A 22,766-nucleotide genomic window follows, 5' to 3' on the forward strand; every position below is an offset into this window, starting at 1 on the left:
AACACACAAGTTAGGTAACCTAGAAATTAAGTAACCTATAAGTTTGGTAAACTAGAAATTAGGTAACCTAGAAATTAGGTAACAGCCTGGAAAAAAAAGTGAGACCACTAATCTCACCTTATTCCACCTTTTTATTGAGTTGGTCTGATATAACATCAGACCAGCTCAATCAGGGAACCACACAGACGCCATGTTGGCCCAAGCACTCACCTCCCTAAAAGAGAATTCTATAAAATACCACCCCAGCCTCCACCAGGCGAAGAGCACAATGATGTATAAATTAGAAAATATATCCGGCTTTAAAATAATCATGAGAAAGAGCCAGGGAAAAGGTGGCAAACCCTTTGCAAGTTGCAAAATGAAAATCGACTTAGCTGCTCTGAGGGTAAACAAAGGCGGCCATCTTGGTTCTCATGCACCAATATTCCATAATAGCTAATGGGATAATATCAACGGTAATTACAATATATTTGCATAACCATATCCTAGAGGGGACCAAATAAATAAATCCGTCAAACAACAAATGCAACAAGGGCAGTCTGACAGAGGGAGCAGCCACTGCATTATTGAGCGCCGGAACTTTTCAACTTGCCACAAATAACGACCAGTAGTGGCAGCGTTGCGCGGGAACCGTGTCCGAATGCTTGCCTTCCCCGCCGCCGCCAAGCCAAGCCACACAGCCAGAGGCAGAGATACAGCCACCAAGCCACAGCTACAAAGTCACAACCATGCTTAAGAAGCCACAGCCATAACCAAGCTACAGGCAGACCTACAGCCACCAAGACGAAGCCACAGGCAAAGCCAGAGCCGATATCAAGCCACATCCAGAGGAACAATCACCAAACCAAAGCCAGACACAATTTCAGACACAAAGACAAGTCAACACCCAGTCATATGTCTACCCCCCTCCCCCCCACCAGTGATTTACGCCCAAAATCATGACTTTCATATAAAACTGGGTTAATTTTATTAATACGGTTCATTATTTATTTTGGGCCACATAAATACAAGCTCCATTTCATTCGAAAACATAAACAAGTTTAATATAATATATATATATGTCGTGCCGAATAGGTAAAATTGGTCAGTTAGCAAGAACTCATTTAAAATTAAGTCCGATCTAAAATTTTCTCTGATACGTTTAAAGATATATTTTTTTCATTTATGATAATGTAAAAATTAATAATTTTGTACCAAAAGAGCCTTTGAAAACTTACCTGACCTTATTACAACAAGCGCAATTTAATTTAACCTAATCCAACTAAATATATTTTAGATAAGTTTACAATAATTTAATAATAAACAAACACAATGAAATACATTGTTTTTCGTTAGGTTCAGAACGATTTTTGCGAAATTACTGCATACACAAATTTTCGCTTGCCTTATTCGGCAAGAAGAGCATTGCTATTCAAGCCAAAATCGCAAATTTTACCTATTCGGCATATATATATATATATATATATATATATATATATATATATATATATATATATATATATATATATATATATATATATATATATATAATGGTTTAAGTGAGCAATATGGCAGATAAGTGGAAATTTAAAGAATTGGTAACATGTTACTGAATTCTTAGACTTTTTCTGAAGAGTTAGGCTCAGGTTCAGGAAGGTAGGAGAGGGGGGGTGAGGGGGGTATTATCCTGTGAAAGTAGGCCTTAGACATGGCTGTGTGACGCCACCACGGCTGTTTAATATATTTACAGATGGGGTTGTGAAAGAAGCAACGACTTAGGGTGTTGCGGAGGAGTGTGGGATTAAAAGATAATGTCATGCCAGGTGAGAGTTGCAACAGTTTCTCTTGACCTTTGACATCGCTCTTTCCACGACAATTAGAAAAGCAATTGCAAAGGTTGGTGGACGAGTTGAAGATCGAGTAAAAAATTAATGACTGAACATAGGAAAAAGTAATGAACGTAAATATACGTTCAAACAATATAAATTTGGTTATCAAATTGGAGGAAATAGAATAGTGTTTATCTATGGGGGCCAAAAAAAGGAATATACACGAGCATAGTCTTACCAATTATTTATATGGGTGTGAGGCATGGGTTTTTGACATTGTAGTGAGGAGGAGGTTGCAGCCAGTTGAGATGTGCTTGGTTGCAGATATTTGATGAAGTGGAAGTTACCGAAGTTGTTATTTAGAGAGCAGTAGAAAGGTTGGTTAAGTCGTCTGGACATTTAGAGAGGATGGAGCAGAATAGGGTGACCAAGGTGTATAAATCTAGGAGGGACATATGAAGGGTAGGGTTCGTTCCAAAAAGGATTGGATGAAGATTTTGAAGGGGTTAAGTGTTTGTGTGAACATGTTTGATCGGAGTGGTTTCGGAGGATGTTAGGTGCTGGTGGAGTGTGAGCAAGATTTATGTAGGGATTCAGGAAATCGGTTAGCCGGACTTGAATCCTGGAAGGAGAAAGTGGAAGGACGGGTGGAAATACGGCAGTGCAGGTCATCTGAAATGTGATGGGGACACACTTCTGGGAAGTCAGGTATTCAATGACGGTAAATGTTATCTTTCTCGGAGTCGGCCGATATCATATATATATATATATATATATATATATATATATATATATATATATATATATATATATATATATATATATATATATATATATAAACTTACACTGTACAATGCACTCTGTCTACACACACGCGCGCGCGCACGCACACACGCGCACACACGCACACGCACACACACACACACACACACACACACACACACACACACACACACGTTCTTTACAATTCCAGAGTGAACGTCCAATAAATATTTCGGAAGCATAAATACAGACCAGCTCGAAAATCACCATCAATTACCCCCCCCACACGCACCCCCACTACCACCCCCACCGCAGCAACAACCCCCCACCCCAGCAGCAGCTGGGGTTATTATATCCCTGAAATATTACTGTTTCATACGTTAAATGTATCAATATTTCAGTAATTAAGTTCAGAACATAATAGCCGTGAGTTTTACGACCATTCCACAACAACGACCACCTCTATAAATTGATACCAACACAATAACACTCCTATCAGGTACTTGGGAGCCCTGATGACAAGAGCCAATCAGCTTCAAGTGTAACGGTAAGCTTGCCACTCTGACCAATCAGTGACCCTCTCCTTCCCGCCACACCGCGCGTTGCTAGGCGCTCATCAATGATTGGCTAAAGCGGCTGCACACTCCAGCCAATCAACAGCCAAATAATTGTGGCCGTGGAGGTTACATGATTGATTTGATCGGCAGAAAAGGGCATTAAAAGTTTAAAAATGTCACTGGAATCCAAAGAGAGGATTTAACCCCCTGCTCAATTACTCGAATTCTCGCCGCTTTGTGCATACACATGAGCCTGGGGTGTACAAAGGTGTTACAAAGGTCACTAGACACATATGACCACATCTACTCACTGGACACATGTGCAACATGTGGGTATCTTTACCTAAAGATGTTTCGCCAATCAGTGGCTTCGTCAATACAAGGATATAATGTGAAGAATTATGTTCATCTACTCGTGTATAGATATACACAGTTCCAGACACTGAGGAAACGTTTCGCCACTAGATGTTTCTCTACTGTTAAAAGTGGTACGATATCTTCACCTCTTCTGCTGCATACAATCCATTCCTCTGCAACTGACTGAAACAGCCTACTGTTTGGGCGAAACGTTTCAACAATAAAGATACCCAAGTGTGGCACATGTGTCTTATTATTTTCTTTATTAGGACTGAGGCGAAACGTATCAGTCTACACACTGCCAATATCAACATACCTCCCCAGACGTTTCAACGTGCCAACAAATATGGTCGAAAGATTCTATAGCAAGAGCGAAACATCTAAACTACACAATAGATCTTAATCTAGATAGATCGTGTTAGGTAAAAGGACACAAGTGCAACTAATGCAACATTTCACTGAGGCAACGTTTCGCTCTCCAGGAGCTTTGTTAAGGCATTATAGCTTAACAAAGCTCCTGGAGAGCGAAACGTTGCCACAGTAAAATGACGCATGAATTGCACTTACGTCCAAGTACTCTTTCTTTCCCATGTACTCCCATGAAGTGTTTCCAGGTACTCTTTAAAATGTACCCCCATTAAGTACTTCCAACTACTCTTTCCCATGTACTCCCATGAAGTGTTTCCAAGTACTCTTTCTTTCCCATGTACTCCCATGAAGTGTTTCCAGGTACTCTTTAAAATGTACCCCCATTAAGTATTTCCAACTACTCTTTCCCATGTACTCCCATGAAGTGTTTCCAAGTACTCTTTCTTTCCCATGTACTCGCAGGAGGTCACTGGAAAAAGCTCTGTCTAGAGAGAGTTAGTTTGTACAGAGCCGTTCTAACAGACCTAACAGAGATATAGAGACCAAACAAACGGCTCTACAACCACCTACGCCAGGGAACCAACTCTGTTAACGGGAAATATACACAAACAAGACATTAATTAGTAATCCAGTGGTGAAAACAGCAGTGAATATCATTCATATTTATGACCCAGTTTGCTGGCTGTGTATTTCTGTTGATTAACAGTAGTTTTGTATTTTGGGAACAACAGATGCCTTCATCTGAGGTTCTCATTCTGGGGGCCGCGGACCCCTGGAAGGTCCTTTGAGTGGTAGGCGTTACCAGCACCGTTACTACCACTAGGGTCACCGTTACTACCACTACCGTTACCAGTACCCTCACCGATGGCTCCCCCCCTCCCGGACTAGTGGTATCTTAGCAACGACGGAAGCCAACCCATAGTAACAACAACAAAGTTAAGAGGCTGATGTGTGTGTGTGTGTGTGTGTGTGTGTGTGTGTGTGTGTGTGTGTGTGTGTGTGTATGTGTATATTGTGTGTGTGTGTGTGTGTACTCACCTATTTGTACTCACCTATTTGTGGTTGCAGGGGTCGATTCACAGCTCCTGGCCCCGCCTCTTCGCTGATTGCTACTACGTCCTCTCTCTCCCTGCCCCATGAGCTCTATCATACCTCGCCTTAAAACTATGTATGGTTCCCGCCTCCACTACGTCACTTTCTAGGCTATTCCACGGCCTGACTACTCTATGACTGAAGAAATACTTCCTAACATCCCTTTGATTCATCTGAGTCTTCAACTTCCAATTGTGACCTCTTGTGTCTGTGTCCCTTCTCTGGAACATCCCGTCTTTGTCCACCTTGTCTATTCCGCGCAGTATTTTATATGTCGTTATCATGTCTCCCCTGACCCTCCTGTCCTCCAGTGTCGTCAGGCCGATTTCCCTCAACCTTTCTTCGTAGGACAATCCCCGTAGCTCTGGGACTAGTCTTGTTGCAAACCTTTGCACTCTCTCTAATTTCTTGACGTGCTTGACTAGGTGTGGATTCCAAACTGGTGCTCCATACTCCAGTATGGGCCTGACGTATATGGTATACAGAGTCTTAAACGAATCCTTACTGAGGTATCGGAACGCTATCCGTATGTTTGTCAGGCGCCCGTATGCTGCAGCAGTTATCTGATTGATGTGCACCTCAGGAGATATGCTCGGTGTTATACTCACCCCAGATCTTTTTCCTTGAGTGAGGTTTGCAGTCTTTGGCCATCTAAACTATATTGTGTCTGCGGTCTTCTTTGCCCTTCCCCAATCTTCATGACTTTGCATTTGGCAGGGTTAAATTCAAGGAGCCAGTTGCTGGACCAGGCTTGTAGCCTGTCCAGGTCTCTTTGTAGTCCTGCCTGATCCTCATCCGATTTGATTCTTCTCATTAACTTCGCATCATCTGCAAACAAGGACACTTCTGAGTCTATCCCTTCCGTTATGTCGTTCACATATACCAAGAACAGCACAGATCCTAGGACTGACCCCTGTGGAACCCCGCTTGTCACAGGCGCCCACTCTGACACCTCGTCGCGTACCATGACTCGTTGTTGCCTCCCAGTCAGATATTCTCTGATCCATTGCAGTGCCTTTCCTGTTATGTGTGCCTGATCCTCTAGCTTTTGCAGTAACCTCTTGTGAGGAACTGTGTCGAAGGCCTTCTTGCAGTCCAAAAATATGCAGTCGATCCACCCCTCTCTCTCTTGTCTTACTTCTGTCACCTTGTCATAAAACTCTAGTAGGTTTGTGACACAGGATTTTCCTTCCCTGAAACCGTGCTGGTTGTCAATTATACACTTGTTTCTTTCCAGGTGCCCCACCACTCTCCTCCTGATGATCTTCTCCATGACCTTGCATACTATACACGTTAGTGATACAGGTCTGTAGTTTAGTGCCTCATGTCTGTCTCCCTTTTTAAAAATTGGGACTACATTTGCCATTTTCCATACCTCAGGGAGTTGCCCAGTTTCAAATGATGTGTTGAAGATCTTTGTTAATGGCTCACACAATATCTCTGCTCCCTCTTTAAGGACCCATGGAGAGATGTCTGGTCCCACCGCCTTGAGGTGTCAAGTTCGCATAGCAGCTTCTTCACCTCCTCCTTGGTTATATGTACCTCATCCAGCACTTGCTGGTGTGCCCCCCTGTTCTGATTTCCTGGAGTCCTACTGCTTTCCACTGTAAATACCTCTTTAAATCTTGTGTTGAGCTCCTGACATACCTCTTGGTCGTTTCTTGTGAATTCCCCATCACCCTTCCTCAGTCTGATTACCTGGTCCTTGACTGTTGTTTTCCTCCTGATGTGGCTGTACAACAGCATCGGGTCAGTCTTTACTTTTGATGCTATGTCATTTTCATATTGTCTCTGAGCCTCCCTTCTTATCTGTGCATATTCGTTTCTGGCTCTTCGGCTGATTTCTTTATTTTCCTGAGTTCTCTGTCTTCTGTACCTTTTTCATTCTCTAGTACACCTAGTTTTTGCCTCCCTACACCTTTGGGTGAACCAAGGACTCGTTCTGTTCTTCCCATTATTTCTGTTTCCCTTGTGTGTGTGTGTGTGTGTGTGTGTGTGTGTGTGTGTGTGTGTGTGTGTGTGTGTGTGTGTGTGTGTGTGTGTGTGTGTGCGCTCTCTCTCTCTCTCTCTCTCTCTCTCTCTCTCTCATCTATATGTGATTGATGGAGTCGAGTCCTAGCTCCTGGCCCCGCCTCTCAACTTACCGCTTGTCAGATTCAATTATAGCCTCGTGGGTCATTTTGTACCTGTTCTTAAAACTATGTATTGAGTCTGCCTCCACTACTACGTCGACCATCCTGAGACTAAAGAAATACTTCCTTTAGCTCAACTGTCTCTTCAGCTTTCAGCTGTGCCCCTGGGTACATGTTTTCCGCCTCTCCAAAATGAGCCTGATATATGCTAGAATGACTTAGATTCATGAAGACTTCTCTCAGATTTGCCAGGCGAGCACTGGCTGCAGAGATTATATGTATGTGAACCTCTGGTGATATGCTAAGTACTATGCTTATTCCCAGACCTTTCTGTTTAAATGAGGTCTGCAGCTTCAATCCCCAGAGTCTGTACTCTGTATCCGGTCTTCTAGCGCCTGCCCCAACCTTCATAACCATGCATTTCCTGAGGTTGAAGTCAAGTAACTACTTCCCTGACCAGTCAGGCAGTTTGTCCTCATCCCTTTGAAGACTTTTCCTGCCCTGATCTGTCTGTATTCTCATTAGTTTAACATCAGTGAACAGAGACGCATCTGGCTCAATACCACCTGGAATATCACTCTCACAGACCAGAAAGAGTACTGGTCATAATACTAATCCTTGTGGTAGCCCACTAGTTAGTCTTTTTCTCCAACGTGGCATTCCTTCCCCTACAATCACTCCTTGCTTCCTCTCCCGGAGTACGTTCCCAGCAGTTATTCCTTGCTTCCTCTCCCGGAGTACGTTCCCAGCAGTTATTCCTTGCTTCCTCTCCCGGAGTACGTTCCCAGCAGTTATTCCTGGCTTCCTCTCCCGGAGTACGTTCCCAGCAGTTATTCCTTGCTTCCTCTCCCGGAGTACGTTCCCAGCAGTTATTCCTGGCTTCCTCTCCCGGAGTACGTTCCCAGCAGTTATTCCTGGCTTCCTCTCCCGGAGTACGTTCCCAGCAGTTATTCCTGGCTTCCTCTCCCGGAGTACGTTCCCAGCAGTTATTCCTGGCTTCCTCTCCCGGAGTACGTTCCCAGCAGTTATTCCTTGCTTCCTCTCCCGGAGTACGTTCCCAGCAGTTATTCCTGGCTTCCTCTCCCGGAGTACGTTCCCAGCAGTTATTCCTGGCTTCCTCTCCCGGAGTACGTTCCCAGCAGTTATTCCTGGCTTCCTCTCCCGGAGTACGTTCCCAGCAGTTATTCCTTGCTTCCTCTCCCGGAGTACGTTCCCAGCAGTTATTCCTTGCTTCCTCTCCCGGAGTACGTTCCCAGCAGTTATTCCTGGCTTCCTCTCCCGGAGTACGTTCCCAGCAGTTATTCCTGGCTTCCTCTCCCGGAGTACGTTCCCAGCAGTTATTCCTTGCTTCCTCTCCCGTAGTACGTTCCCAGCAGTTATTCCTGGCTTCCTCTCCCGGAGTACGTTCCCAGCAGTTATTCCTGGCTTCCTCTCCCGGAGTACGTTCCCAGCAGTTATTCCTGGCTTCCTCTCCCGGAGTACGTTCCCAGCAGTTATTCCTTGCTTCCTCTCCCGGAGTACGTTCCCAGCAGTTATTCCTTGCTTCCTCTCCCGGAGTACGTTCCCAGCAGTTATTCCTGGCTTCCTCTCCCGGAGTACGTTCCCAGCAGTTATTCCTGGCTTCCTCTCCCGGAGTACGTTCCCAGCAGTTATTCCTTGCTTCCTCTCCCGGAGTACGTTCCCAGCAGTTATTCCTTGCTTCCTCTCCCGGAGTACGTTCCCAGCAGTTATTCCTTGCTTCCTCTCCCGGAGTACGTTCCCAGCAGTTATTCCTTGCTTCCTCTCCCGGAGTACGTTCCCAGCAGTTATTCCTGGCTTCCTCTCCCGGAGTACGTTCCCAGCAGTTATTCCTGGCTTCCTCTCCCGGAGTACGTTCCCAGCAGTTATTCCTGGCTTCCTCTCCCGGAGTACGTTCCCAGCAGTTATTCCTGGCTTCCTCTCCCGGAGTACGTTCCCAGCAGTTATTCCTGACTGCTCCTCTCGTTTCTGCCACTGTCACATAAGCACAGTGTTAAATGCCTTCTTGCAATCTAAGAAATGTATCATTATCCTGGATCATTATCGTTACTTACTTACATAATTTCCAAAAGGTTCAAACAAAACTTGCCATCTCTGACCAGTGTAGGGTGTTTACGAAAGTTCTTCTCTCCAAGTTCTTCAACGCTCTCCAAGTTCTTCAACACTCTCCAAGTTCTCCAACAGTCTCCAAGTTCTTCAACACTCTCCAAGTTCTTCAACACTCTCCAAGTTCTCCAACAGTCTCCAAGTTCTTCAACACTCTCCAAGTTCTTCAACACTCTCCAAGTTCTTCAACACTCTCCAAGTTCTCCAACACTCTCCAAGTTCTCCAACACTCTCCAAGTTCTTCAACGCTCTCCAAGTTCTTCAACACTCTCCAAGTTCTTCAACACTCTCCAAGTTCTCCAACACTCTCCAAGTTCTTCAACGCTCTCCAAGTTCTTCAACACTCTCCAAGTTCTTCAACACTCTCCAAGTTCTCCAACAGTCTCCAAGTTCTTCAACACTCTCCAAGTTCTCCAACAGTCTCCAAGTTCTCCAACGCTCTCCAAGTTCTTCAACACTCTCCAAGTTCTTCAACACTCTCCAAGTTCTCCAACACTCTCCAAGTTCTCCAACACTCTCCAAGTTCTCCAACACTCTCCAAGTTCTCCAACACTCTCCAAGTTCTTCAACACTCTCCAAGTTCTCCAACACTCTCCAAGTTCTCCAACACTCTCCAAGTTCTTCAACACTCCCCAAGTTTTTCAACACTCTCCAAGTTCTCCAACACTCTCCAAGTTCTCCAACACTCTCCAAGTTCTCCAACACTCTCCAAGTTCTCCAACACTCTCCAAGTTCTTCAACACTCTCCAAGTTCTCCAACACTCTCCAAGTTCTCCAACACTCTCCAAGTTCTTCAACACTCTCCAAGTTCTCCAACAGTCTCCAAGTTCTCCAACACTCTCCAAGTTCTCCAACACTCTCCAAGTTCTCCAACACTCTCCAAGTTCTCCAACACTCTCCAAGTTCTCCAACACTCTCCAAGTTCTCCAACACTCTCCAAGTTCTCCAACACTCTCCAAGTTCTCCAACACTCTCCAAGTTCTCCAACACTCTCCAAGTTCTTCAACACTCTCCAAGTTCTCCAACACTCTCCAAGTTCTCCAACACTCTCCAAGTTCTCCAACACTCTCCAAGTTCTCCAACACTCTCCAAGTTCTCCAACACTCTCCAAGTTCTCCAACACTCTCCTAGGTAACATTTCCTTGTAAGGTGTGTGGGTGTCAGACAAGCTTGTCTGTAGTTCAGTATTCCCCTCCTCTCCTTTCTTAAATAAAGACACTCACCTAATTGTGGTTGGAGGGGTCGATTCACAGCTCCTGGGCCCTCCTTTTCACTAGCTGCTACTAGGTCCACTCTCTCTCCGCTCCAGGAGTCTCATTATACCTCTTCTTAAAGCTATGTATGGATCCTGCCTCCACTACATGACTCTCCAGGATGTTCCACTTCCTGACATCTCTGTGACTCATCTGAGTCTTCAACTTCCAGTTGTGCGTGTGTGTGTGTGTGTGAAGGGGAAGGTATAGCACAAGCTCCTGGTCCCGATCGGAATAATCAGTTCATTTATAGGAGTTGAAGAACCGGGAAATCGAGAGAGAGAGAGAGAGAGAGAGAGAGAGAGAGAGAGAGAGAGAGAGAGAGAGAGAGAGAGAGAGAGAGAGAGAGAGAGAGAGAGAATGAAAGGAGAGGGAGGAGAGGAAAGGAGAGGGAGAGGAAAGGAGAGGGAGAGAAGGAAGAGGGAGAGAAGGAAGAGGGAGAGAAGGAAGAGGGAGAGAAGGAAGAGGGAGAGAAGGAAGAGGGAGAGAAGGAAAAGGGAGAGAAGGAAGAGGGAGAGGTAGAGAATTAGAGGAGAGGGAGAGATGGAGGGGGTAGAGAAGGAGACAACTGGGAAGGAGTTAGCGTGGTGTGTTGAGAAGGAATAAAAAAAGTAATTATAGATGGAAATAGCAGAGCTTCTCTCTTTCTCCCTCTCTCACTCTCGTTCACTCCCTAACTCCTTCCATCACTTTATCCTTCCCTACTTCACCCCATCCCTTTCTTCCTCACTCCATCTCTTCTTCCCTCACTCCCTTCTTCCTCATACCTCATTATTTCCTTCATTTACTCTGTTATTCACTCCCTCTCTATTACTCCATCACTTTTATTCAAACTTTCCATCTATTGAAAAAATTGCTGGTTGTCTTACACACACATACACACACACTACATACACACACACTACATACACACACACTACATACACACACACTACATATACAATCTACACAGGTACAATTCAGTCTGGGGGCCCTGAGGTGGTAATTGCAGTGATATACAACCCACCACAGAACTGCAGAAGGTCAAGAGAAGAATATGAAGAGAGCAACAGAGCAATGGTGGACACACTAGCTGAGATGGCCGGAGCAGCTCACACGGGTAGAGCAAAGTTACTGGTTATGGGTGATTTCAATCACAAGGAGATTGATTGGGAAAACCTGGAGCCACATGGGGGTCCGAAAACATGGAGAGCCAAGATGATGGATGTGGTACTGGAAAACCTCATGCATCAACATGTTAGGGACACTACCAGAGAGAGGGGTGAGGGTGAACCAGCAAGACTGGACCTCGTACTCACACTGAGTAGCTCGGATATTGAAGACATCACAAATGAAATGCCCCTTGGAGCTAGTGATCACGTGGTTCTGAGCTTTGAATACAAGTGGAGAAGGTAACAGGAGTAGGATGGGAAAAGCCAAACTACAAAACGTGGTATTACACAGGTATGACGAACTTCCTGCGGGAGCTTCAGTGGGAAAGAGAACTGGTAGGAAAATCAGTAAACGAAATGATGGACTTCGTAACAACAAAATACAAGGAGGCAGAGGAGAGGTTTGTTCCCATGGGCAACAGAAATAATGGGAAGACCAGAACGAGTCCTTGGTTTACCCAAAGATGTAGGGAGGCAAAACTAAGTGCACTAGAGAATGGAAAAAAGTACACAAGACAAAAGACCCAGGAAAATAGAGATTAGTCGGAGAGCGAGAAACGAATATGAACAGGTAAGGAGGGAGGCCCAGCGACAGTACGAAAATGACAGAGCATCAAAAGTCAAGTCTGGCCCGAAGCTGTTGTATAGCCACATTAGGAGGAAGACAACAGTCAAAGACCAGATAATCAGGCTGAGGAAAGAAGGTCGAGAGATCACAAGAAATGACCAAGAAGAATGTGAGGAGCTCAACATGAGATTTAAGTATTTGCAGTGGAGACAGAAAGGACTCTGGGAAATCAGAATAGTGGGTACAGCAACAAGGGATATACCAACAAGTGCTGGATGAAATACACACAACCGAGGAGGTGAAGAAGCTGATAAGTGAACTTTATACCTCAAAGGCGGTGGGACCAGACATCTCTCCGTGGGTCCTTAGAGAGGGAGCAGAGATGGTGTGTGTGCCACTAACAACAATTTTCAACACATCCAGTGAAACTGGGCAACTACCTGAGGTATGGAAGACGGCAAAAGTAGTCCCCATTTTTAAGAAAGGAGACAGACACGAGGCACTAAACTACAGACCTGTGTCACTAACGTGTATAACATACAGAGTCATGCAGAAGATTATACACGACAATCAGCATGGATTCAGGGAAGGAAAATCCTGTGTCACAAACCTACTGGAGTTTTATGACAAGGTAACGGAAGTACGACACGAGAGAGAGGGGTGGGTAGATTACATTTCCTTGGACTGCAAGAAGGCCTTCGACACAGTTCCTCACAGAAGATTTGTGCAAAAGCAAGACATAACAGGAACTGCACTGCAATGGATCAGAATACCTGACAGGGAGGCAACAACGAGTCACGATACGTGATGAGGTGTCAGAGAGAGCGCCTGCGACGAGCGGGGTTCCACAGGGGTCATTCCGATGACCGTTGCTATTTTTGGAATAGGTGAATGACATGACGGAAGGAATAGACTCCAAAGTGTCGCTGTTTGGAGATGACGTGAAGTTAATGAGAATTATATCAGATAAGGATCAGGCAGGACTACAGAGAGGCTTGAACAGGTTGCAAGACTGTTCCAGCAACTGGCTCATCGAATTTAACCTCGCCAAATGCAAATTAATGAAGATGGGAGAAGGACAAACAAGACCCCAGACTGCAAACCAAACACATCGCCTGAGGCGCACATCAACCAAATAACTGCTGCAGCATACGGGCGCCTGGCAAACCTGAGAATAGCATTTCGATATCTCATTAAGGAATCGTTCAAGACTCTGTACACCGTATACGTCAGGCCCATGCTGGAGTACGCAGCACCAGTTTGGAACCCACACCCTGTCAAGGACGTCAAGAAATTAAGAGAAAGTGCAAAGGTTTCCAACAAGACAAATTCCAGAGCTAAGGGGCATGTTCTACAAGGAGAGCTTAAGGAAAATCGACCTTATGATACTGGAGGACAGGAAGGTTAGGAGAGACATGAAAACGACATACAAAATACTGCGAGGAATTGACAAAGTGTGCAGAGACAGGATGTTCCAGAGATGGGACAGAGAAACACGGGGTCACAATTGGAATTTGAAGACTCAGATTAGTCAAAGGGATGTTAGGAAGTATTTCTTTAGTCATAGAGTAGTCAGGAAGTTGAACAGTCTGGCAAGTGATGTAGTGGAGGCAGGAACCATACATAGTTTTAAGACGAGGTATGATAAAGCTCATGGAGCAAGGAGAGAGGGCTTAGTAGCGATCAGTGAAGGGGCGGGGCCAGGAGCTATGAACCGATCCCTGCAACCACAAATAGGTGAGTACACACACACACACACACACACACACACACACACACACACACACACACACACACACCACGCCACACACACATACACCCACACCACACACACACACACACACACACACACACACACACACACACACACACAAAACACACACACACACACACACACACACACACACACACACACACACACACACACACACACACACACACACATACACCAAGGTAGGAGTGCTGGGAGTCAAGTACAGCAATAATACTCTCTAATGATCACTGCTAAAAATGATAATTACATCTGAATGTGATTACAACATCCTGGAACCACACCTCCTCTCTCCCAGGGGGGAGGGGAGGCGTTGAGGAATGGGTTAAGGGGAAGTAATGGGGAGTGAGAAGGTGCGGGGAGAAGGAAATGGGTGTAAGCGAGGAAGAAGAGGAAAATTTAATTATGAGAGACATTATCACGACATACATAATACTGAGGTGAGATAAAAGTCTATAGCACGCATCAGCAACCCCATCACCATACTACCTTCCCCATCACCATACTATCCTTCCCGTCACCATACTATAATCCCCATCACCATACTACACTCATCACAACAGCCTCCCCATCACCATGCTATCCTCCCCATCACCATACTATCCTTCCCGTCACCATACTATCCATACTATTGTGGCTAGCTGGTCTAGTGGCTAACGCGACGGTCTGGAGTTTTGAGACTCTCTGAGCGCGGGTTCGACCCCGGCCGGGGTATGGTTTATCCTCCCCATCACCATACTATCCTCCCCATCACCATGCTATCCTCCCCATCACCATACTACCCTTCCCGTCACCATACTATCCATACTATTGTGGCTAGCTGGTCTAGTGGCTAACGCGACGGTCTGGAGTTTTGAGACTCTCTGACCGCGGGTTCGACCCCGGCCGGGGTATGGTTTATCCTCCCCATCACCATACTATCCTCCCCATCACCATACTACCCTCCCCATCACCATGTTACCCTTTCCATCACCATACTACCCTCCCCATCACCATGCTACCCTCTCCATCACCATACTACTCTCCCCATCACAACACCCCATCAACACAACACCCTCCCCATCACTAAGAGGCAGGGAGTACGTGGGTGTTAAATTATTACCCATCATTAGGTTTGTGGGTCTTGTCTTGTGGGTCTTGTCTTGTGGTCCCATCCAGGGGGAAGGTGTGGGGCGTGTGGGGGTGTGGGGCGTGTGTGGGTGTGGGGCGTGTGTGGGTGTGGGGCGTGTGTGGGTGTGGGGCGTGTGGGGGTGTTGGGGTGTGGGGTGTGTGGGGGTGTGGGGGGTGTGGGGGGTGTGGGGGGTGTGGGGGGTGTGGGGCGTGTGGGGCGTGTGGGGCGTGTGGGGCGTGTGGGGCGTGTGGGGGTGTGGAGGGAGGTGTGAAGGAGGAGGTAAATTTCTAGTGATACCACAGACTCACCAGTGACACCAGAGACTCATAAGTGACACCACTGACTCACCACTGACACCAGAGACTCACCAGTGACACCACTGACTCACCAGTGACACCACTGACTCACCAGTGACACCACTGACTCACCAGTGACACCACTGACTCACCAGTGACACCACTGACTCACCAGTGACACCACTGACTCACCAGTGACACCACTGACTCACCACTGACATCACTGATTCACCAGTGACACCACAGACTCACTAGTGACACCACACTCACCAGTGACACCACACTCACCAGTGACACACACCACTGATTCACCAGATACACCACTGACTCGCCAGTGACACTACAAACTGACTAGTGACACCACAGACTGACTAATGACATCACAGACTCACCAGTGACACCACTGACTCACCAGTGACACCACAGACTCACCAGTGACACCACAGACTCACCAGTGACACCACTGACTCACCAATGACACCACTGACTCACCAGTGACACCACAGACTCACCAGTGACACCACTGACTCACCAGTGACACCACAGACTCACCAGTGACACCACTGACTCACCAGTGACACCACTGACTCACCAGTGACACCACAGACTCACCAGTGACACCACAGACTCACCAGTGACACCACAGACTCACCAGCGACACCACAGACTCACCAGTGACACCACTGACTCACCAGTGACACCACAGACTCACCAGTGACACCGCTGACTCACCAGTGACACCACTGACTCACCAGTGACACCACTGACTCACCAGTGACACCACTGACTCACCAGTGACACCACAGACTCACCAGTGACACCACTGACTCACCAGTGACACCACAGACTCACCAGTGACACCACAGACTCACCAGTGACACCACTGACTCACCAGTGACACCACAGACTCACCAGTGACACCACAGACTCACCAGTGACACCACTGACTCACCAGTGACACCACTGACTCACCAGTGACACCACTGACTCACCAGTGACACCACTGACTCACCAGTGACACCACTGACTCACCAATGACACCACTGACTCACCAGTGACACCACAGACTCACCAGTGACACCACAGACTCACCAGTGACACCACTGACTCACCAGTGACACCACAGACTCACCAATGACACCACTGACTCACCAGTGACACCACTGATTCACCAGTGACACCACTGACTCACCAGTGACACCACAGACTCACCAGTGACACCACAGACTCACTAGTGACACCACAGACTCACCAGTGACACCACAGACTCACCAGCGACACCACAGACTCACCAGTGACACCACTGACTCACCAGTGACACCACTGACTCACCAGTGACACCACAGACTCACCAGTGACACCACAGACTTACTAGTGACACCACAGACTCACCAGCGACACCACAGACTCACCAGTGACACCACTGACTCACCAGTGACACCACTGCTGACTCACCAGTGACACCACACTCACCAGTGACACCACTGACTCACCAGTGACACCACTGACTCACCAGTGACACCACAGACTCACCAGTGACACCACAGACTCACCAGCGACACCACAGACTCACCAGTGACACCACTGACTCACCAGTGACACCACTGCTGACTCACCAGTGACACCACTGACTCACCAGTGACACCACTGACTCACCAGTGACACCACTGACTCACCAGTGACACCACTGCTGACTCACCAGTGACACCACAGACTCACCAGCGACACCACAGACTCACCAGTGACACCACTGACTCACCAGTGACACCACTGCTGACTCACCAGTGACACCACTGGCTCACCAGTGACACCACTGACTCACCAGTGACACCACTGACTCACCAGTGACACCACTGACTCACCAGTGACGTTACAGACTGCTGGTATAACATCAGTCTTGGGAAAACTACTTAAGAACTCTCTTAATTTGACTAATTAGTCCTGTGTGTGTGTGTGTGTGTGTGTGTGTGTGTGTGTGTGTGTGTGTGTGTGTGTGTGTGTGTGTGTGTGTGTGTGTGTGTGTGTGTGTAGGTGTGTGTGTAGGTGGGTGTGTGTGTTGGTGTGTGTGTGTGTGTAGGTGTGTGTGTGTGTGTAGGTGTGTGTGTGTGTAGGTGTGTGTGTGTAGGTGTGTGTGTGTAGGTGTGTGTGTGTGTGTGTGTGTGTGTAGGTGTGTGTGTGTGTTTAGGTGTGTGTAGGTGTGTGTGTGTAGGTGTGTGTGTAGGTGTGTGTGTAGGTGTGTAGGTGTGTGTGTAGGTGTGTGTGTGTAGGTGTGTGTGTGTAGGTGTGTGTGTGTAGGTGTGTGTGTAGGTGTGTGTGTAGGTGTGTGTGTGTAGGTGTGTGTGTAGGTGTGTGTGTAGGTGTGTGTGTGTGTGTGTGTGTGTGTGTGTGTGTTTGTGTGTGTGTAGGTGTGTGTGTATGTGTGTGTGTGTGTAGGTGTGTGTGTGTAGGTGTGTGTGTGTAGGTGTGTGTGTGTGTGTGTAGGTGTGTGTGTGTGTGTAGGTGTGTGTGTGTGTGTAGGTGTGTGTGTACTCACCTAATTGTACTCACCTAATTGTGGTTGCAGGGGTCGAGACTCAGCTCCTGGCCCCGCCTCTTCACTGATCGCTACTGGATCCTCTCTCTCTCTGCTTCCTGAGCTTTGTCATACCTCTTCTTAAAACTATGTATGGTTCCTGCCTCCACTACTTCACTTGCTAGGCTATTCCACTTGCTGACAACTCTATGACTGAAGAAATACTTCCTAACGTCCCTGTGACTCGTCTGAGTCTTCAGCTTCCAGTTGTGACCCCTTGTCCCTGTGTCCCCTCTCTGGAACATCCTATCTCTGTCCACCTTGTCTATTCCCCGCAGTATCTTGTATGTCGTTATCATGTCTCCCCTGACCCTTCTGTCCTCCAGTGTCGTCAGTCCGATTTCCCTTAACCTTTCCTCGTACGACATTCCCTTGAGCTCTGGGACTAGCCTTGTTGCAAACCTTTGTACTTTCTCTAACTTCTTGACATGCTTGACCAGGTGTGGGTTCCAGACTGGTGCTGCATACTCCAGTATGGGCCTAACATACACAGTGTACAGTGTCTTGAACGATTCCTTATTGAGGTATCGGAACGCTATTCTCAGGTTTGCCAGGCGCCCGTATGCTGCAGCGGTTATTTGGTTGATGTGTGCCTCCGGTGATGTACTCGGTGTTATGGTCACCCCAAGGTCTTTCTCCCTGAGTGAGGTCTGTAGTCTTTGTCCACCTAGCCTATATTCTGTCTGCGGTCTTCTTTGCCCCTCCCCAATCTTCATGACTTTGCATTTGGCTGGATTGAATTCGAGGAGCCAGTTACTGGACCACATGTCCAGCCTCTCCAGGTCTCTTTGCAGTCCTGCCTCATCCTCGTCCGATTTAATTCTTCTCATCAACTTCACGTCATCTGCGAACAGGGACACTTCAGAGTCTATTCCTTCCATCATGTCGTTCACATATATCAAAAATAGCACTGGTCCTAGAACTGACCCCTGTGGGACCCCGCTCGTAACAGGCGCCCACTGTGATACCTCTTCACGTACCATGACTCGTTGCTGCCTCCCTGTCAGGTATTCCCTTATCCATTGCAGTGCCCTTCCTTTTACGTGTGCCTGATCCTCCAGCTTCTGCACTAATCTCTTGTGGGGAACTGTGTCAAAGGCCTTCCTGCAGTCTAGGAAAACGCAATCTACCCAACCCTCTCTCTCGTGTCTTACTTCTGTTACCTTGTCATAAAACTCCAGGAGGTTTGTGATACAAGATTTGCCTTCCATGAACCCATGCTGGTTTTCATTTATAATCTTGTTCCTTTCCAGGTGTTCGACCACTCTCCTCCTGATAATCTTCTCCATGACTTTGCACACAATACATGTCAGAGACACAGGTCTGTAGTTTAGTGCCTCGTTTCTGTTTCCTTTCTTAAATATGGGGACTACATTAGCTGTCTTCCATTTCTCAGGTAGTTGCCCAGTTTCAAGGGATGTGTTGAAGATTGTGGTTAGAGGCACACACAGCATCTCTGCTCCTTCTCTAAGGACCCATGGGGAGATGTTGTCCGGTCCCATCGCCTTTGAGGTGTCAAGGTCACTTAAGAGCTTCTTCACCTCCTCCTCAGTTGTTCGTATGTCATCCAACACTTGTTGGTGTATTCCCTCTTGATGTTCCCTTCTGTGCTGTCTTCCCACAGCCCTTCCTGTCTCTACTGTAAAAACTTCCTTAAATCTCCTGTTCAGCTCCTCACATACCTCCTGATCATTTCTTGTGAGTTCTCCACCTTCTGTCCTTAATCTGATCACCTGGTCTTTGACTGTTGTCTTCCTCCTGATGTGGCTATACAACAGTTTCGGGTCAGTCTTGATTCTCGATGCTATGTCATTTTCATACTGTCGCTGGGCCTCCCTCCTTACCTGTGCGTACTCATTCCTGGCTCTGCGACTGATCTCCCTATTTTCGTGTGTTCTCTGCCTTCTGTACTTTTTCCATTCTCTATTGCACTTTGTTTTTGCCTCCTTACACCGTCGGGTAAACCAGGGGCTTGTTCTGGTCTTCCCGTTGTTACTGTTGCCCTTGGGAATGAACCTTTCCACTGCCTCCTTGCATTTTGTTGCTACATATTCCATCATTTCGTTTACTGGCTTTCCTGCCAGTTCTCTGTCCCACTGGACCTCCCGCATGAAGTTCTTCAACCCTATGTAGTCCCCTCTTTTATAGTCAGGCTTTTCCCATTCTACTCCTGTTATTCTTTCCACTTGCAGCTCTACTATGTATTCAAAGCACAGAACCACGTGGTCGCTAGCTCCTAGGGGACTCTCATACTTGATGTCCTCAATGTCCGAGCTGCCCAGGGTGAACACAAGGTCCAATCTTGCTGGTTCATCCTCCCCTCTCACTCTGGTAGTGTCCTTAACATGTTGGTGCATGAGGTTTTCCAGCACCACGTCCAACATCCTGGCTCTCCATGTTTCGGGACCCCCATGTGGCTCCAGGTTTTCCCAGTCAATCTCCCTGTGGTTGAAATCCCCCATAACCAGCAACTTTGCTCTGCTGGAGTGAGCTCTTCTTGCCACCTCAGCAAGTGTGTCCACCATTGCTCTGTTGCTCTCTTCATATTCCTCTCTTGGCCTCCTGCAGTTCTGTGGTGGATTATACATCACTGCAATGACCACTTTGTGTTCCCCAGACTGAAGTGTACCTGCTATGTAGTCTCTTTCTCCTGTCTCATCTATTCCTTCCATTTTCTCGAATTTCCATCTGTTTTTTATGAGCAGAGCAACCCCACCTCCCCCCCTACCCCTTCTATCTTTCCTCATGATCTGGTATCCTGGTGGGAAGATTGCATCTGTTATTGTCTCCATGAGTTTTGTTTCTGTAACTGCTATGATGTCTGGGGACTTCTCATTGATTCTTTCTTGCCATTCCTCATGTTTATTCATTAATCCATCTGCATTTGTGTACCAAACCTTCAACTTCTGTTCTAATACTGTGGTGCGGGGGGTGGAAACAGAGGGATCGGTGTGTGATGGTTGGTTTGGAATGTTCAGTTGCCTTGGGGGTGTCGTGGCTGGAGTCCTTCTGCAGGTGTTTCTGGGGGGTGCGCTTGTCCTTCCATGTGTGTGTGTGTGTGTGTGTGTGTGTGTGTGTGTGTGTGTGTGTGTGTGTGTAGGTGTGTGTGTAGGTGTGTGTGTTGGTGTGTGTGTAGGTGTGTGTGTAGGTGTGTGTGTGTAGGTGTGTGTGTGTGTGTGTAGGTGTGTGTGTAGGTGTGTGTGTAGGTGTGTGTGTGTGTAGGTGTGTGTGTGTGTGTGTAGGTGTGTGTGTGTGTAGGTGTATTTGTGTGTGTGTGTGTGTGTGTGTGTGTGTGTGTGTGTGTGTGTAGGTGTGTGTGTGTGTGTGTGTAGGTGTGTGTGTGTGTGTGTGTGTGTGTAGGTGTGTGTGTGTGTCGGTGTGTGTGTGTGTATGTGTAGGTGTGTGTGTGTGTGTGTGTGTGTGTGTGTGTGTGTGTGTGTGTGTGTGTGTGTGTGTGTGTGTGTGTGTGTGTGTGTGTGTAGGTGTGTGTGTGTGTGTGTGTGTAGGTGTGTGTGTGTAGGTGTGTGTGTGTGTGTGTAGGTGTGTGTGTGTGTGTAGGTGTGTGTGTGTGTGTGTAGGTGTGTGTGTGTGTGTGTAGGTGTGTGTGTGTAGATTGTGTGTGTGTGTGTGTGTGTAGGTGTGTGTGTGTGTGTGTGTGTGTGTGTGTGTGTGTGTGTGTAGGTGTGTGTGTGTAGGTGTGTGTGTGTAGGTGTAGGTGTGTGTGTGTGTGTGTAGGTGTGTGTAGGTGTGTGTAGGTGTGTGTAGGTGTGTGTAGGTGTGTGTGTAGGTGTGTGTGTAGGTGTGTGTGTGTAGGTGTGTGTGTGTAGGTGTGTGTGTGTAGGTGTGTGTGTGTAGGTGTGTGTGTGTAGGTGTGTGTGTGTAGGTGTGTGTGTGTAGGTGTGTGTGTGTAGGTGTGTGTGTGTAGGTGTGTGTGTGTAGGTGTGTGTGTAGGTGTGTGTGTAGGTGTGTGTAGGTGTGTGTGTAGGTGTGTGTAGGTGTGTGTAGGTGTGTGTGTAGGTGTGTGTGTAGGTGTGTGTGTAGGTGTGTGTGTGTGTGTGTGTGTGTGTGTGTGTGTGTGTGTGTGTGTGTGTGTGTGTGTGTGTGTGTGTGTGTGTGTGTGTGTGTGTGTGTGTGGAGGCCTTTTTTTTGCCTCACACTGAGTAGTAAATAAGTTTGATGCTCTTTTACACAGATTTCGAAAATTATGAGGCATGACCAAATTTTAAATTGGAAGGAGGGGCGAAAGAATCTATGTTTTGAAATGATGGGTGTGGGGGTGCGAGTCCCTCACACCTGCCTCCTGACAATGATATAGACACTTGTGCTTCCTGACACAGAAAAAAACAGCCACCACTAGTTTATACTTAACCTCTTAGGGGTCATACGATGACCCTGACCCCTGTTCCTTGTAGAAAACGGTCATACACATAACCATAGTTTTTAAAGAGGTGGAGGGGTAAGCCAGCGGAAGGCCTCGGTCAAATGACCAAAAGCTCCAGCTGCTTGTCATCATATGACTAAGACCCACGTCAGGAAACACTTGTCCTGTTTCCTGACGAACCTTACCTAACCTAACCCAGCCTAACCTTACCTTATCTAACCTAACTTTACCTAACCCAGCCTAACCTAACCCAGCCTAACCTAACCCAGCCTAACCTAACCTTACGAACAAACCCCCCTCCCCACACCACCTAACATGAAGAGGGAAAAAAAACGTGTTTAGAAGTATTTAGAGAAGCCTAACGTTATGTTACGTTAAGAGAAGACTGATTTACGTTACATTATGTTTTTATACGATCGATTTACGTTAAGACTGACTTTCGATACAGAACATTAGGATAAG

At 47.0% G+C, this 22,766-nt stretch overlaps 1 protein-coding gene across 1 annotated transcript in view; it reads right to left on the bottom strand.

The window, feature by feature from the left end:
• LOC128700902 (serine-rich adhesin for platelets) overlaps positions 1 to 22,766 on the bottom strand; it is a 492,925-nt gene that overhangs the window by 220,429 nt on the left and 249,730 nt on the right. The window lies entirely within an intron of this gene.

This window comes from Cherax quadricarinatus, chromosome 94 (genome assembly GCF_038502225.1).
Source record: "Cherax quadricarinatus isolate ZL_2023a chromosome 94, ASM3850222v1, whole genome shotgun sequence".
In the NCBI taxonomy this organism is placed as follows: Eukaryota; Metazoa; Arthropoda; class Malacostraca; order Decapoda; family Parastacidae; genus Cherax; species Cherax quadricarinatus.